Below are 18094 nucleotides of genomic sequence, written 5' to 3'. Positions count from 1 at the left end.
TCTGTATCCCCTTCCTTTAGTTGGGCTCTCTTCTCTTTGGTTATTGTGCCAAACCCCGTTGTTTTAACTAATAAAATACTTTTTTGTGATCATTGAACTCCGTCTCCTGCCCTCCCTGAGTGAACGAACCTGAGTGTCTTTCTGGTGACAGTTCACCTTTAATATGGGTCCTTGGGCCCTACCCCAAGGTGGCATTGTCGGTAAAGAGATCCCCAAATATATAAATTAATAATCACCCCCTCGTGTTGCCACAATAGGTTTCCCACAATAAATAAAATACAGAGACATAACCTTTGACTGGAGGGACAATTTATTGAACATATATGCTAAAAATCAGGTTTTGGGGCAGTTTATTCATGAAACACGATAAAAACTCGAGCAATAGGGTAGATGTTATGCCAATGGTACTAGGGGTGTTACGAGGACAAAAATGCCAATAAGGCACAAACGCTAAAAAGGAGAAAACAAGCACAACCGTTACTACAAGAGCCAGACATGTAGGGGAGTTACCTGGGTGCTCCCAAAAGGCCCGGACACCACCACACTCACACTGGTGCACAGCCACCTAAGCACAGCAAATCATTTATATACACACACACACACACACACCTAAACCACACAGTAAGGCTGAACTAGACTGGTGCACACAGCTGTTACACGCACACCACCACATGCAGTGAAGGGGCGCCCACAGTCCACCACCCTGTCTGTCTAGCAGGACACTAGAGGAAGAGGAGACAAAAAGGCGGTCAGAAGCTGGGATAAATCACAGCACAAAAATTCGCAACTCTCTTAACAAGACCTAGCCTTTGGTAAAACATTTACAACAGCCCATACACCTGTAGCTGAGTCGAATGATAAAGATTCACATACAAAAGCAAGGTATAACTGGCAACAGTTTGTCCGGCAGGCAAAACAGCAGTGGCTATACAACCCTAAAACGAGAATTTAAAACAATTAATACATATAGCCACAGAAATACAACATTTATCGTTTCTAAATACCTTGCACTTCATATTTACCTCGACAATGCAGTATATAATGAAACCCAGATCTGGCTCCCGCTCATGCAATGACTGGATGTTTAAGGTAACTGCAATGTAAACCAGTGTTATCACAGGCAAACAACATACATGTGTTAAGTTTCACAGCTGGACCAGGTAATAACTTTCACCTCAGGATATTGGCTTCCAGTCTCATCCCTGTGGTGAGCTTAGCTTAGCCGGGCCTACAGGGTCTGGGCAACAGGTGGCTTAAAATGCCTGTAGTAAAAACAAAGTAAAACTGATCAATAAAAACATATTTTAAAGTGTTCACAAAGTTAAAACAAGTAGCCTCAAATCATACCTTCAGGAGACTAACATGCTCCTCAGCCACCCTGGACAGAAAATGCATCAAGAGACATCCTGAGTGCTCCCTGAATATAAACTCTTAATGAGAATAGTCTCCAGGTGTTTGCCTGCTAATGGAGAGGCAGAGGGTGGAGCTTCCCTGAGAGGCCGTTTACACGTACACGGTGATTTTGATAAACGGAGACATCTTCCTTCGTTTGTGCCCTTCGTTTACACGCAAACGGAGATTTCTCCTCTGAAAACGAGTCTTTCTAAAAATTCCGGCCAGAGTGGAGATTTTGGAAAACTCCGGTTGCGCGTTTGCATGTAAACTGAGATAAACTGAGATAGACGGAGTTATAGGCAGCCGACGTCACAGTATGCGCCGGAACTTGCGACTGTGTCAAAAGTGCGACCCATGAGTGTGACCTATGTTGCTATGGTGACAATGGATACATGGAAGGTTTGAGCTTCTCATTACACTGCCACCTACAGGTTTGGCATGCTCTTGTGTATATATACACGGGTAAGTGTAAACGAAGAATTTTTTGAAAACGGAGACGGTGAAATGTCCGTTTATGAAAATAGCCGGCAATGTGTAAACGGCCTCTGAGAGGGAGAAACTGGATGATGGCCTTACTAGGAGGTTGTTTACACGTACACGGTGATTTTGATAAACAGAGACATCTTCCTTCGTTTGTGCCCTTCGTTTACACGCAAACGGAGATTTCTCCTCTGAAAACGAGTCTTTCTAAAAACTCCGGCCAGAGTGGAGATTTAGGAAAACTCCGGTTGCGCGTTTGCATGTAAACTGAGATTAACGGAGATAGACGGAGTTATAGGCAGCCGACGTCACAGTATGCGCCGGAACTTGCGCCTGTGTCAAAAGTGTGACCTATGTTGCTATGGTGACAATGGATACACGGAAGGCTTGAGCTTCTCGTTACACTGCCACCTACAGGTTTGGCATGCTCTTGTGTATATATACACGGGTAAGTGTAAACGAAGATCTTTTTGAAAACGGAGATGGTGAAATGTCCATTTATGAAAATAGCCGGCAATGTGTAAATGGCCTCTAAGCCAAAATCCTACCTATCACATAAACAAAACAATTTGCCTGTAAAAATGGTGCTGGTTACACACAATGCATTGCAAAGTCACGTGCCCTTTTGAGCCCTATAGAAGTTGCATTCATACTGTCAATGCTTAGCTTAACATATATAAATACAGTTAACTGTTACTCTAAAAAAAGATATATTTGGAGGGTTTGACAAAGTGTTTGCTGCACACATAGGCATACCGAGTGTCAGGATCCCACATTTCTTCCATGTTGAAGCCTCACATTTTATTGCCTGTATCCACTTTTGTCTTCTACAAGGTTCCGTTTTTCTGCAGCTTTCTTGCAACATGAGGTATACACGTTATATTCATCCAGCCAAGTAATAACACAGTCCCCTCCCGTGACGTCATTACCCCTCGACTACGGTGGCCTGACTGTATCTAGCGAATGTCATCACATCTCCCTCTTTTAGTAAACAAGCACAAAACAATACGAATACAAATACTTCAAACTAGATCTGAGCTCAACTGTCTAGTATTGTTCTAAATTTAAAGAATAAAACTAAAAAGTCCTTCTCTTTCTCATTTAAGAGTTCTTCCTGGTGCTATAAACTTCACCTTCCCTCACTGGGGCATCCTAACTCAAACAGAACAAATTAAAGTGCATTCAAAATGAACAAGTGTCCCTTATTCCACGTTCAACTCACCAAGTTGAAGTTAATAATAAAGTCACTCAGTCTCTCTGTACCTGAGAGGCAGTCTAACCTCACGACCCCTTCCGGTCAGTCTGGTTATCCCCTGGGAAGAGGAGGGCCGCAGGTGAGTCTCCGGTGCAGTCTCTGTGGGTGGCAGGCGCAGGGGTGGTGCGACCTCCGTGGCGGCTTGCGCAGAGCGGGGGCTGTTTGCTGGCTGTGTCGGGCTTCCTCCCGACCGATACAGCTGGTCAGCAGGGCCGATGCTCTCTGGAACTGCCTGTAGGTGTTTCCTGTTGTGATGCATCACTCTGTCTGAATCCATCTTGATGAGGTAGGATCGTGGTTCTGCAGATTGTCTGACCACCTCAGCAGGGGTCTTTCATCCTCTTTTCCCATCCAGCCTCACTCTGATGGCCTGTCCTGGATGCAGTGTCGGCAGTGGGCGGGCAGAGTGTCTGCGATTATAGAAATGTTCATATGCTCTTTTAGTCCTACTATCTTTCAGCAGAACTTGAGCCCAGCTGACAGGATCTGCCTGTAGTTTCTTCTCCAACATAGGCACAGCCGTGCGAATCTGTCATCCCATCATAAGTTGAGCCGGGCTGGCCCCTGTTGTGGCGATGGGCGTCACCCGGTAGCTCATCAGGGCTAGTGACGGGTCAGGCTGGTCGAGAATCCTTTTGGCAGTCTGAACTGCTCTTTCGGCTGCCCCATTCACCTGAGGGTAGTGGGGACTGGAGGTTGCATGGGTGAACCCATATTCATTGCTGAAGTCTTTGAACTCTGCTGAGACAAAGTGCATGGCGTTATCACTAATAAACTCCAGTGGTATCCCCCACCTGGCGAATATGCTTTTAAGTCTGTTGATGACCTGTAAGCTTGACGTGGATGTGAGATGAGCCATTTCGATGTAGTGGGAATAGTAGTCCACCACAATCAGATAACTTTTCCAGTGCAGCTCACACAGGTCTGCAGCAATCCTCTGCCAGGGTCCTTCTGGCAGGGGCGAGGTGATGAGGGGCTCCCTTCTTTGTTTTGGTTTGTGTTCGATACAGAAGTTGCACTGCATCACCAGCTGTTTTATGTCGCTGCTAATACCTGGCCACCAGACTGACATTTTAGCTCTCTCGCGGCACTTTGTTAACCCCTGGTGGCCGTCGTGGATTTGTTTCAGCACCTTGGCTCTCAGCTGTGCTGGAATAACTATTTGGTCCTGGTAAAGGATTAGTCCATCCACAGAGGTGATTTCTTGCAGTATAGAAGGCATGGAAATGCTGCTGTTTGATGCAGCCAGCTGCTTCGGATGCTCTTAATGACAGTCTGAAGGTCTGAGTCATTCTTAGTGGTCTCTCGTGTTTCATTGAGCCTTTCTGATGAGATTGGTTTGTTTGTCACTACTGCTCTGACGTACACCTCCACATCTTGCTCCATATCCGGCTCTGCTCCATGGCTCAAGGGACTGCGGGACAACATGTCAGCTACAATTAACTGTTTCCCTGGCATGTGTATAGCTGTCACATTGAACCTCATGAGGCGCATTAACAGTCTCTGGCAACGCAGTGGCACTTTGTCCAGATTGTATTCATTGATCAGCGGTACCAGTGGTTTGTGATCTGTCTCTAGGAGAAAACTGTCCATTCTCTGTATGTACGGCATGAACCGCTCACAGGCCCACAGGCCCACAGGCCCACACAGCCGCCAGGCACTCTTTCTCAATCTGAGAGTATCGTTTCTCAGTCTCTGTTAGAGTGCGTGAGGAGAAAGCAACTGGTCTCAGCTCACCATTGTGGTCTTGCAGCAGCACAGCCCGCAGACCATAATTGCTGGCATCTGCACTGACAACAGTCTGCCAGCTGGAGTCATAATAGGCGAGTGCAGGTGCTGATGAGAGCCTGGCTTTGGCTTTTTCCAGTGCTTGGTGTTGTAGTTCGCCCCATGACCACTCACTCTCCTTTTTGAGCAGTTCATTGAGTGGGTGAAGCGTGGTGGAGAGACCAGGGAGAAACTTCCCTACATATAATTGATGAAGCCCAGCATCTGACGTAACTCTCCGACATTAGTTGGTCTGGGTATCTCCGTAATAGCCCTGACCTTGCTAGTGTCAGGCTTTATGCCTCCTGCACTGTGTCCAAAATAGGGCAGCTCCGTCTTGTTGAAGTAACACTTTAACCTATTTAGTTTAAGGCTGGACTGCTTCATAGTCCGCAAGACCGTCTCCAAACGTTGGTTGTGCTCCTCCTCACTCAACCCATACACTAGCACATCGTCCATGACGACCATGTGGTCTTTTAGCAGGTCAGACATCAGTCTCTGAAAAATTTCTGGAGCTGAAGAGATCCTGAAAGGCAGGCGGCGGAAACAAAACCTGCCTATCAGCGTGATAAATGTAGTCAGCTACCACAGTCTAGGGGGATCTGCCAGAAGCCGCTTGATGCGTCCAGCGTGGAGAATACTTTAGCTTTAGCTAGCTTTGGTGTGATGTCGTGCAGTGTGGGCAGCATGTATCTTTCACGCTTGACCGCTTTGTTCAAGCGTTTGAGGTTGACACACACTCTGACGGCCTCTGAGTTCTTTGTAGCTGCTGGCACCATAGGCACGCACCAGTCAGTAGGTTCAGTGACCTCTTCAATGATGCCCAAAGCTAGCATCCTCTTTAGCTCGGTTTCAACCTTGGGGAGGAGAGAAAATGGCACGCAGCGGGGTGTTGCTGTGACGTAGGGCTCTGCACCCACCTTTAACTCAATCTTAACTGGATCACAGTTCATGAGCCCTATGTCCCCGAATATGTGAGACGGGTATGGCTGCAGACTGGAGCCTCTCGTCTCATGACCTCTCGTGTCATGACATGGGCGTGTACGACAGCAAGTCTACACGGTCAAAAATGCAAATTCGCGATTTCTTGACACTCTTGCCGCCAATAAATCAAACCGAGAGGAGAAGAAGAAGATGGCAGTGGCGTTACAGGTAAATTATCAAAGAGGCCATTTTTTTTTACTATCCATTTAAAAAAATAAAATGGTTAAACTCTTAACTTTACAATTTTAACCATCCGGATAGTTTGTAACGTAAAAGAAATCTTAACACCATGCACATGAATATGCTTTTGTTTTGTTATTGCTATACCCAGGAAGTTGGGAGAGCTCCGGGGGATTTATTCTGAGGATCCCCACCCTGGATTTTGCAGCCAGTTCTGCCTGTTGCAGTCTGGATGTTTTGACTCAAGAAATTAAAAAAGCTGCATTCTTTAAGAGACTCATTTTATTTATATATTTTATATATGTATTATATATTCCTTTCACACATCACAGGGAAATTGTTACGACAAGTGCTTATCCTGTAGTGTAAATGTGTGTGCATGTATGTGTGCATATGTGTGTGTCAACTAACACCAGGGTTTCTGCAGGTATCAACAAATCTAATTTAATGCTTTTTAATGCCCAAAATTGTAAACATTTGACAATGCTAATCTTGAATATTTGACAAAATCTCAATTTACATTAGGGCGGCACGGAGGTGTGGTGGTTAGCACTGTCGCCTCACAGCAAGAGGGTTGCCGGTTCGATCCCAGGTGTGGGAGCCCTTCTGTGCGGCGTTTCCATGTTCTCCCCGTGTCAGCGTGGGTTCTCTCCAGGCACTCGGGCTTCCTCCCACAGTCCAAAGACGTGCAGATTGGGGACTAGGTTAATTGATAACTCTAAATTTTCCGTAGGTGTGAATGTGAGCATGAATGGTTGTTTGTCTCTATGTGTCAGCCCTGCGATAGTCTGGCAACCTGTCCAGGGTGTACCCTGCCTCTTGGCCGATGTCAGCTGGGATAGGCTCCAGCTGAATTAGAAATGGTTCACAGTCTCAGAATTTATTTTCACATTTCAAAAATAACAAAACCAGCCTGAAGAATGATGTGAAAAACTAACTCTAACCTGAAAAGACTGGAGGCGGTCACTGTAGTGGCAGGTGTGGTGGTGGTAGCAGCAGCTGCAGTTGCGGTGGCGACAGCAGAAGTGGCGTTGCTGGTCACGGCAAAGAAATTCGGTACAGTTAACTGCTGCCTGCCTTTAATTGCCGACTTGTGACTATCTGACAGCATGTGTGATTTCACCGCATTGATGCCCATTGTGCAAAGTTTGAAGATCTTTTTGCACACGCTGCAAAATGCCTCTCCGGGTTTACCGTCGACGGGCTTTAACCAGGTTCTGAATAGTTTACAACCACTTCTGCTGAAACTTGCATTTTCCCATTTTTCCGACATTTGCTAATATTCCCTCTGCTCTTTCGTCACAGCATGAGCACGCTCACAGAACCTTGCATTCCAAGCATCCAGTGTTGTGACTTCGTGCACCGGCCGTAAACAATAGCCAATTAAAGGGTTCCGCCTGTCAATCATCACATTGTACTTCCGATCAAAATTATTAAATGTTGATATAATCAAAATAAATCGTGAATAACAATGTTTTTTTTCCATCAATTGTATTTAATTTTTTAATGCCACTGGACATCGAATTTAATGCTTTTTAATGCCATTTAAGGCCTTAATTTTCACAAAATCTATTTAATGACTTTTAATGCTTTTTAATGACCTGCGGAAACCCTGTAACAAATAAACAGGACAAGCAGCAGTGCCAGGCAGATATCTACAGATCCTGCAACCTGAGACACACAATAACACTGAGGCAAGGTGAGGCAAGTTTATTTGTATAGCACATTTCAGACAAAATGCAACTCAAAGTGCTTTACATAAAAAATAAAATGATTTTGGACAACATGTAAAAGCAACACAAAGCAACAGTACATCGAAGAGGATTCAATACTATGTATAAAACAACTTTTCAACCAGGCTCCAGGCTGCAGTCATATGTTTAACACAGGAGAGGTCATGAGACGAGAGGTTCCAGGCTGCAGTCATATGTTTAACACAGGAGAGGTCATGAGACGAGAGGCTCCAGGCTGCAGTCATATGTTTAAAACAACTTTTCTACCAGGAAAATCTACCAGGATTCCTAAAATACATTACAAAATACTATATTATGAACAAACAACTATAGTGTCAGGCGCGAGCTTTTATTCTGAAATTTAGAAGCTCGGGGGGCATGGCTTCTTTATCATCAGACGAGAGGTCATGATACGAGAGCCATACCAGATAGCACACATACATCTGGCCGACATCAGCCTGAGAACGACACATTGGCCCTGAATTTATAACGTCTGACAAGCGTCGGCCGCATGGGCGGATATCTTTAAATTTAATACTCTTTTGTCCCAGCTGATCAAACGTCTCTGTTACGTCGGCTTTGGGTCGGCCCAGTGCCGTAGAATGTCTACCCACATACGGAAGTCGCCACAGAGGCGGAATTTCATCTCCGTGGTCTTTGTTTGGAACTGAGCTCGCAGGACACAGCATTTCATCGCAGTTGGTTTCAGGTAAGCTAACTGGAATAAACTGGCAGAAAATAGCTATGTTGTTTATTCTGTGACCGTTAAAAGAGGTTCCTGGTGAATGGCAAGGCACGACTGGGTGTATATAGCTTAGCACACGTCCCCACCAGCTAATGTTATCTTTCGTTAGCTGTTAGCTAGTTTAGTGGTTTAGCTCATGTTAGCTAACAGGCTATAACTTTTTTTTTTCAGTGCAAGGCTATTCTTTTTTTTTTTTAACTTAACTTTTTTTAACTTTAACTTTAAATTCCAAAGATTACATGACCTTTCAATAAGTAATATACAGATATTTCAATACAACAATAAAATTCCTTCTCAGAGGTCATTGTAATTTTTTTTTTCTTTTTTAGTTAAAACAAATCTGATAAGCAGTGAACATGCACAGTTACGTTTTAGACTGAGCGTAAACGAGTGTAACATAAACAGATAACTAGGAAACCATAACCAAATAACAAGGGAAAGCCATAAAATTAAAGGGTAAAAAATAAGTAAATAAATAAATAAAAATAAAATAAAATATTTCAATTATCACTTTCTGGGGTCAGATTGAAAGACAAAGCAGATAACACACTGTAAAGGCATTCAGCATTCTTAGATCCAACTTCTTTCAAAGAGTCCAAAAAGATAGCAAGCTCCTTCAACAGAACATGAAAATGAGGTGTGACAGACATGAATTTACATTTACGTATAAAGTATTTTGCAAGTATAATGATATTGTTTAATAGAAACTCAGTTTTTGCGTCCTCCAAGACAAGACCAAATTGAATATTTTCATAACTTAGGGGTGACAAAGACAAGTTATTTTCCAAGAACCACTGATAAAGATATTTCCAAAACCTATCAGAGATGTTACATGAGAAGAAAAGGTGTTCCTGAGTTTCAATGTTATTTTCACAGAATGTACATTCATTAACATCAACATTAAATCTAAGGCGCAATAGTTCTTTACATGGATAAATCTCATTCATTGTCTTAAAGTGCACTTCTTTAGCTTTCGGTGGAATAGAAAATTTCAAATAGTTACATCTAATTCTCTTAGCGGTGGATGCAGCAGTAGTGTATCTTTCTAATATGGATCTTCTTTTTAAGGGCGATGGGAAACATCCTTTGGAAAGTAAAGATCTTAGAAATTGATTTTTGCTACATTTATCAGCTGAAAAAAGACAGTCTTGAATGAATAAAGGGTACATTCGAGGTATTGTTGATTCATAAAATAAATATCCTTTGATTGTAGCTATAAGAGCTTGAGGTATTGCTTTAATCACATCACTAAATAATTCTCTGGTACAGTTTAAGTTGTACTTGTTCCTGAATTCTGTAAATTCCAATATATTGCCCCTGTCATCCAATAAATGTAGGATAGACCAGATTCCCTGGTCTGACCATTCTTTGAAGTAAAAGGACTTCTTTTTTTATCAAAATATATCTATTATTCCATATTGGAGTATTGTGGGGGGAGAAATTATGTTTGAATATTAATTTCCAATAATGGAGGACCTGTTGGTGAAATTTGGAAAGTTGACTGGCAGTTTACTTATTTCAAAATCACACTTCAATAAAAATTCCACACCCCCAAAATCCAGAAACAACTTCGTAGGAAGATTAAACCAAAAATTTTCATACTGTTTGATAAAACTCTGCAACCACTTCAGCTTTAGTGAGCCATTCATGGGATCGAAGTCAATTGCATTCAAACCTCCTTCTTCCAAAGATTTAATGACATCATTCTTCCTAATATAATGATGTCTATTTTTCCAAATAAAATTAAAATTGTTTTGATTAATAATCTTCAGGGACGTTCAAAGAGTACGCTGGGTAAATCAATCTTGATAGACCTTCCATTTTTGAAAGCAAAATTCTTCCGAAAATAGATAGGTCCCTTTGTAACCATGTATTCAAAATTGTTTTACTTTTTTTCGGAATGTTCTCAAAGTTAGCCCTCTCTCTATCTTTCAAATCCTTAGACACTGTAATTCCTAAATATTTGACTTCTTTTTTGATTGGAATGCCTTCAATAGATGTTAGAGGTTGGTCATGAATCGCCATCAATTCACATTTATTTAAATTCAACTTAAGACCAGAAGCTTCTGAGAAGGAGGAAATAATTTTTAGAGCTTTCGGTATTTGAGCGGCATTTTTTAGAAATAAAGTTGTATCGTCCGCTAGTTGGCTTACAACTAAGGGACAACCCATAATATTTAGCTGCTTGACATCCTCACTATTTTTTAACATAATAGCTAAAATCTCCGCCGCCATAATAAAGAGTAGAGGAGAGGCAGGGCAACCTTGACGGATACCCCTTCTCACCTCAAATCTACTGCAGGTGCCAAATGGTAATGATACTGAACTATTTATGTCATTATAAAGCATATTGATGATCTCTCTGAAGCCATCACCAAAACCGAAGTGTTGCAAAGTGTCCAAAATAAAAGGGTGTTCCACTCTATCGAATGCCTTGCAAAAATCTAAAAATAAAATGAAACCATCATTCTCAATTCTGTCACTATAATCAAGTAAATCCAACACTAGCCTGATATTGTTATGGATGGAGCGTTCTTTAAGGAAGCCAGATTGTGTTTCACTGATAATTTGTGCCATACCTTCTTTTAATCTGTCAGCAATAACATGGGCAAACAATTTATAATCGACATTAAGTAGTGTAATAGGTCTCAGATTCTCCAAGTATTTTTTATCCTTGCCAGGTTTGGGGATAAGGGTTATTAATCCTTGCTTCATTGCGGGCATTAGGGACTTGTTCGTGAATCATTCACAAATAGCAAAAAATAACAGTTCTTTTATTCATTCCAAAAAAATTTATAAAAATTTGACGATAACCCATCTTGTCCAGGTGCTTTCCCTAAAGTAAGTTTTTTGATTGCATTATCCAATTCATACATTTCAATTTCAGCATCACATAGTTCCTTGAAATCAGTGCTGATTTTGGGGATGTGATGTTTAATACTTTGGAAAAGGGCATCAGATTTCTCTTTAGAATGAGACGAGGAATATAAATCTTTGTAAAATCTATGGACTTCATTAGACAGCTGTTTAGAGCCCGTGCATTCGACATCATTTATCATAAGCACATTAATTGCATTTCTTTCTTGTCTTTTTATTTCTAAGCCACAGAAGTATGCAGTATTTTTCTCCCCCTCTTCTAACCATTTGGCCCTGGATCTTACATAAGCCCCTCATGCTTTCCTCAAGTACATTTCATCTAGTTTTGATTGGAGGTTTATGAATATATTTTTGTCTGACTCTGACATAGGTGTCTTTTTACAGCAGTTATCAATATCTTGTACTAGCTTAAATTCCTGTTCCCTGAGAGCTTTGCTTCTTTTTTTCCCAAATTTGATTGAGATTTGTCTGACCCTGTACTTAAAAAAACTCCCACCTATTACAATAGCTACCTATTGTTGTACCTATTGTCAAATTTTATCTCTAATATCAACTCTTTAATTAAATTACAATATTCATCACATTTCAGAAGGTCACCATTAAATTTCCAGTGTGTTTTTCTTTTGTTATTGTGTAGTGAAGGTTGTAGCACAAGAGATAAAAGGCAATGATCAGTTAGGGGTGCACTTGACATTGATACATCTGAAACAAAATCTACTAGTTCAAGTGTTGATAACCATAAGTCAATTTGAGATCGGGCATTTCCATTCGGTTTTATCCATGAAAATTGACTGATATTCATATTCCTACTTCTCCATATGTCTCCTCTGAACAAGATCAGGTTTGTGCTGTAAACATTTCTGTATTCAGTGACAATATCGGAGATTTCTGATAACATAAGCTTATTTAGATTGAGGGTACTATAACCATAAATGTTAATTAGAATAACAAACGAACCTTCAATGTTTAAAACAACTGCCAACAAATGACCATTTTCATCAGCTTTATGTGTAATTACGTTTCCAGGACATCTATTAAAACAAATGGCAACACCTGCAGATTTGTTGGAACCATGACTGAACAGCACCATGTCTCCCCACTGACTCGTCCAGAAGGTGGTGTCAGAAGCACATGAATGCGTTTCTTGCAGGAAGACACAATGAGCTTTTTGTCCTTTGCAGTATAAAAAAATAGCTTTTCTTTTTACATTGTCCTTGAGACCCCTTGTATTCAGTAAAATAAAAGATAAATTGGCTTTCAAAACGTTCATTCGCTGGTTAACCTCGCAGCAAACAACAATCAAACAGTTATAAAGAAAAGAGTGATTAATGAGTTAATGAAAGCAAATGGGCCTCTGAAATAAGCCTTCTCTCCCGCCTTCTTTGCCTGGCTGATCCGTGGCCACAGCACTGCTCTCGCCAGCCTGTCCTCCTGTGTGAGATCCTCCACAAACTTCACTCCGGCTTCCTGGCACACTCTCGAGTCCTTTGTCAGCTTCCAAAATGCATCACGATGCTGCCTCCGTGTGAATTGGATGATGATGTAGCGTGTTCTGTTCTCAGTTCTTTGTCCAATCCGATGCACTGTGTTGACGATATCATCCATTTTCTGCTCCCAGTGTGGTGCTATCTTAACTGAGGAGGCGGATGACTTCACCTCTCGTATCTTCACTGATTTTTTCCGGCATTCCTTTAATCCTTAAGTTCCACCTGTGTTTGTATTGGTCTTGTTCTCTGGACCTCTCCTTCAGAGCCACACATTCTGCCCGCAGGCTATTCAGCTCTTTCTCCATCACCGATACCTTAGTTTTACAGTCCTTCACCTCCATAGCGTTGAACTCAGATGCCTTAGTGAGGTTAGCTATCAGGGCACAGTTCTGCTTCATCTGTACGCTAAGGTCTTCTAGCTTCTTTTCTTGCAGGTCAAATCTCGTAGCCAGCGTGTTAATAGCGGCTAGAATGGTAGAATTTGTCACTTCATCGTCAGTAACTTTCACTACCTTGCGGGTATGTTCTCCTTTGGATGGTGTTGATGGGGCTGACTGACATATTTCATCCAGACCCCGCTTTTTGCCGGAGCAATCGGTCTCCATCTCCACAAGATCCTGTCGAGCATAGTCGTGTTCGCTCGCTCGTTATTTTTCAGACGAGACTGGCTCACTTTGTTGTGTATTTTGAGGAAAAGTACTTAATTAACTTCTAGAATAGTCTTACGGTGGGGATAAGAAGTTAAAATACTTGTTTGAGGAAGTTTAAGTAGGAGTAGCTCACTAACACGACCGCTCAGTCCGCCATCTTCCCGCCTCCCCTAACAGGCTATAACTGCGGTGTTTTCATTTTATTTCCCCTAGCTGACGTTATCTGCTCATCTGGTTATCGTGAGCACTCGTTTTGGGTTAAAGTGGAAGTGCCTGGAGCTGCCACCCGTGGTCCCACGCCCCCCCGGCCTGACCTCCGGGGCCCTGGAAGGATGCTCAGGTGTGGGTGACAGGAGCGGAGAGGAGCGCGGAGGTAAGGCGGGGCGGGCCAACACTGTGTATCCCAGAACAGGTGCTCAAGTGTGGGTGAGAGGCGTAGAGAGGAGCGCGGAGGTCAAATAGTGAAGTTTAAGGATGCCTTTGGTATGTTGGTAATGTGATTTTATGGGCAATTTATCAGTCGAGGTGTTGAAAAGGCTGCCTTTTGCCTGGTAGCTGAGAAGGGAGATATTCATCTTGGCCACTAGGTGGTGCACTGGCGCTGTTCTGACTGGCTACAGGAGCCAGTTCAAGCCAGTTCAAACCAGTTTGCCAGCAGCAGAACGGGAGAGAAGACTACAGGTGTTTTTGAGAGCTTTCAGTCTGTTTTTTGGTGTTCCAGGTTCTAGTTCTTCAGTTTAAGAGGGATGTGTGCATCCATATGTCCTGTAAGTAGACTTCAGTTTGATATTAATATGATTATTTGTGGATTGCAGTTACTTTGAGCTAAGTAGTAAGCAGCGTGTTAATGTAGTATGCTGTTAAGTTGCTATCGGTCATTAGCCTACCATTTTTGTTGTATGAAAGTTACAGTAGTGTGGGTTTTCACACTGTTTGTTCTGTGTACATCCTAGAAACCACACACACAACCACAACTAGAAGCCCTGTAAGAACCAACCAAGTAGAAAATAAAGAAAAGAACTCTCGCTGCAACCCACAGCTTGGTTATTGAGACCCACCAGAGCCCTGATCGGACTCTCCACAGCGATTCGTGCTCTCCAACCACCCTACATCTTAAATCTATTTTTCATGAGGTCTCCTCCTCTGCAAAGCAAACTGACCTGGTGGCTACAGGTAATAGCGCAGTTTTGAAACCACTGTATTTCCGAGATGAAGGACTGATTGTTGAGCTGCTGTTAACGGAGTTAACGCCGGATCCTGTTATTTAACAGTTTCCACACTAAATGAAGCAGAGTGACGGACCCAAAGCCTTCAATCTGGCTAAAAGACAAATGAAATGATAAAAAAAATACAGTGGTGAAGTTGGGATTTGTTTCTTGAAGTTATGTGCTCATCATCTTTTCTGTATCTTGCAGGCTGCCAGGAGAAGCGGACTGGCCGTCAGATATTGTTTGTGGAAATTTGAAAATAAAGTTTCTCAAATTTACTTTTGTCTCTTCATTGTGCACACTTACACACGAAATATGGTAACAGTCAGCTATTTTTGAATGTTGGCATTAAGTTCTCATATTGAATGGTGAAATAGTTGTAGTTTGAAAGGTCCGACCTAAATGAATAAAGGTCGTAGTTAACGAAGCATATGAATATTAATGAAGGAGCACCTACTGAGCGCAGCTTTTTATTGATCGCCCTCCCTGCTACGTCTTAACGATCTAAACTTTATGTGTGCTATCTGGGATGAGACAGGAGGCTCCAGGCTGCATCCATACAGTCTTGGAATATGTTGCTGAACTCTGCTGTGTTGACTGCTCCAACTCTTGCGACGAGACCCATTCTCTTAGCAACACTTTTCCCAATAAGTTCTGTGTGAACTGTCCATGGATGACTTTTACCCAATATGAGTATTTTTGCTTTTTATACTGGCTAACTGCCAGGAATTTCTAGCCTGAGTGTCAGACTGAAGCTCCCAGAACCTTCAGTCTGACATGGCTTCCATTGAAGGCAATTTACAAGGGGGAGGGAATTTGATTTTTCCCTAACCAATCAGTAGAGATCAACGACTCACCCAGAATCTGACGTCATTAGTATCCATGCCTCGGGGGTGCCGAAAACAAGCGAGCATTGCCCGTTTAAAATGTCTCCGTCGTCGTGCACGCCCAGCTGCATCACTGTTAAATCCAGTTTAGCAGCTTCCTTAATTTGGTCCTCCATTAACGCGAGTAGTGGCGAAATACCTCGATAGCATCATTAACGTGGTCTGTAGGATCTGTAGTGGTCGCCATTGTTGCTATCCTCACCAGTTACCCACCGGCGTACAGCTTGACATCAGTGTGGCGCTGATTGGCTAATCGCAAGATCCCCGGCGTTCATTGGTCCGTCCAGCGTTTGGACGAGATAAATCGCAAATTCATTGCAGTATGCCAGACCAGAGATGCAAGCCTACTCAGTTGAGTGGGCGGGGTCTGTGGTCTGGAACCAGGCTAAGGAATTTCCCAATGCATTTTACCTCTCCGCCTGGGCTGGTGGCGCTGGGTCTGGTCCTGACTAGGCGAGGCTTTTGGGGTACGCTGTTGAATGTACACTGAGACATTATAGTGATGTCAGCCCCAGTATCAATTTTGAACTCAGCTGGACTGTCATTCACAGGTAGTGTCACACACCATTTATCATCTGTGCCAGGCTGGTCTATTACTGTAGTTTCAGATCCTACTACAGCCCCCAGGAAGAATGTGTTGTGACTGTCTGTGTTTTCGGGTGCTGCTGTCATCACAAGCTCATTCAGCATCCTGGTTTTACATACAACCTGAAAGTGTCCTGTTTTATTACATTTCCGACATCTTTTGTTATGAGCTGGGCAGGGATCACTTTTTGCTTGGTCTCTGTTGCACCTTGAACATGCATTTTGTTTTGACTCGCTGTATCTTTGCTTGCTCTGCCACTGCTGTCCATTGCTGCTCCTTTTTGTATCCTTCTGCTGTTGCCTCTTTTGTCTCACAGCGTTCACTGAACAGTCTGCTCTCATGTCGACATTTTGTTGTTTAATCTGTTCACTCTGCCTGGCAACCTGGATAGCCTTCTCCAGGGTGAGGTCGGGCTCTAGCTGTAACTTTTGAGACACATCATTATCCTGAATGCCAATGACGATTCTGTCTCTTATTTGCTCATCTTTGCTTGCTCCAAACTCACAGTATTGGGCTAGCTCGTAAAGGCTTGTCATGAAGGCATCCACTGGCTCTCCGGGCATGGAAGCACGCACGGTCATGAATCACGTTGCGCTTGGGTACAAAATGCTCATCAAACTTTGTTAGCACAGTCTCAAAAACATTTTCTGGATGCTCTTCATCTTCATCTCTGCCATAGACAAAAGACTCGTTAATTGGCTCCGCTTCCTTCCCCATTGCGTATTCACCTTATTTTTCACGGAAACTCGGAGGCAAAACAGAATGCAGCCAGCTTCCGTTTTTTTGTGCGACACTTCTGGTCCAGCACTCTTGACCACTGTGTAAATGGGAATTGCCTTGTTGTTTACCTTGTTGAGTTTAGCTATATATATACAGTACAGGCCAAAAGTTTGGACACACCTTCTCACTCAATGCGTTTTCTTTATTTTCATGACTATTTACATTGTAGATTCTCACTGAAGGCATCAAAACTATGAATGAACACGTGGAGTTATGTACTTAACAAAAAAAGGTGAAATAACTGAAAACATGTTTTATATTCTAGTTTCTTCAAAATAGCCACCCTTTGCTCTGATTACTGCTTTGCACACTCTTGGCATTCTCTCCATGAGCTTCAAGAGGTAGTCACCTGAAATGGTTTCCACTTCACAGGTGTGCCTTATCAGGGTTAATTAGTGGAATTTCTTGCTTTATCAATGGGGTTGGGACCATCAGTTGTGTTGTGCAGAAGTCAGGTTAATACACAGCCGACAGCCCTATTGGACAACTGTTAAAATTCATATTATGGCAAGAACCAATCAGCTAACTAAAGAAAAACGAGTGGCCATCATTACTTTAAGAAATGAAGGTCAGTCAGTCCGGAAAATTGCAAAAACTTTAAATGTGTCCCCAAGTGGAGTCGCAAAAACCATCAAGCGCTACAACTAAACTGGCACACATGAGGACCGACCCAGGAAAGGAAGACCAAGAGTCACCTCTGCTTCTGAGGATAAGTTCATCCGAGTCACCAGCCTCAGAAATCGCAAGTTAACAGCAGCTCAGATCAGAGACCAGATGAATGCCACACACAGTTCTAGCAGCAGACCCATCTCTAGAACAACTGTTAAGAGGAGACTGCGCGAATCAGGCCTTCATGGTCAAATAGCTGCTAGGAAACCACTGCTAAGGAGAGGCATCAAGCAGAAGAGATTTGTTTGGGCCAAGAAACACAAGGAATGGACATTAGACCAGTGGAAATCTGTGCTTTGGTCTGATGAGTCCAAATTTGAGATCTTTGGTTCCAACCGCCGTGTCTTTGTGAGACGCAGAAAAGGTGAACGGATGGATTCCACATGCCTGGTTCCCACTGTGAAACATGGA

General features: G+C 42.8%; 2 long non-coding RNA genes across 2 annotated transcripts; one reads left to right on the top strand and one right to left on the bottom strand.

Annotated features, from left to right (window-relative positions):
* Nucleotides 1–349: 349 nt before the first annotated feature.
* Nucleotides 350–2417, bottom strand: LOC125904351 (uncharacterized). Its single transcript, XR_007451443.1, has 3 exons — nt 1023–2417; nt 874–935; nt 350–722 (listed from the first exon to the last, which is right to left on the bottom strand). It is a non-coding gene; the product is annotated as an uncharacterized LOC125904351 (long non-coding RNA).
* An 11793-nt stretch (nt 2418–14210) lies between these two features.
* Nucleotides 14211–15006, top strand: LOC125904353 (uncharacterized). Its single transcript, XR_007451445.1, has 3 exons — nt 14211–14320; nt 14507–14726; nt 14969–15006. It is a non-coding gene; the product is annotated as an uncharacterized LOC125904353 (long non-coding RNA).
* The last annotated feature ends 3088 nt before the right edge of the window (nt 15007–18094 follow it).

This window comes from Epinephelus fuscoguttatus, linkage group LG17 (genome assembly GCF_011397635.1).
Source record: "Epinephelus fuscoguttatus linkage group LG17, E.fuscoguttatus.final_Chr_v1".
Lineage (NCBI taxonomy): Eukaryota > Metazoa > Chordata > Actinopteri > Perciformes > Serranidae > Epinephelus > Epinephelus fuscoguttatus.
The sequence above is the reverse complement of the archived record's forward strand: the minus strand, read 5'-3'. Positions and strand labels throughout refer to the sequence as shown.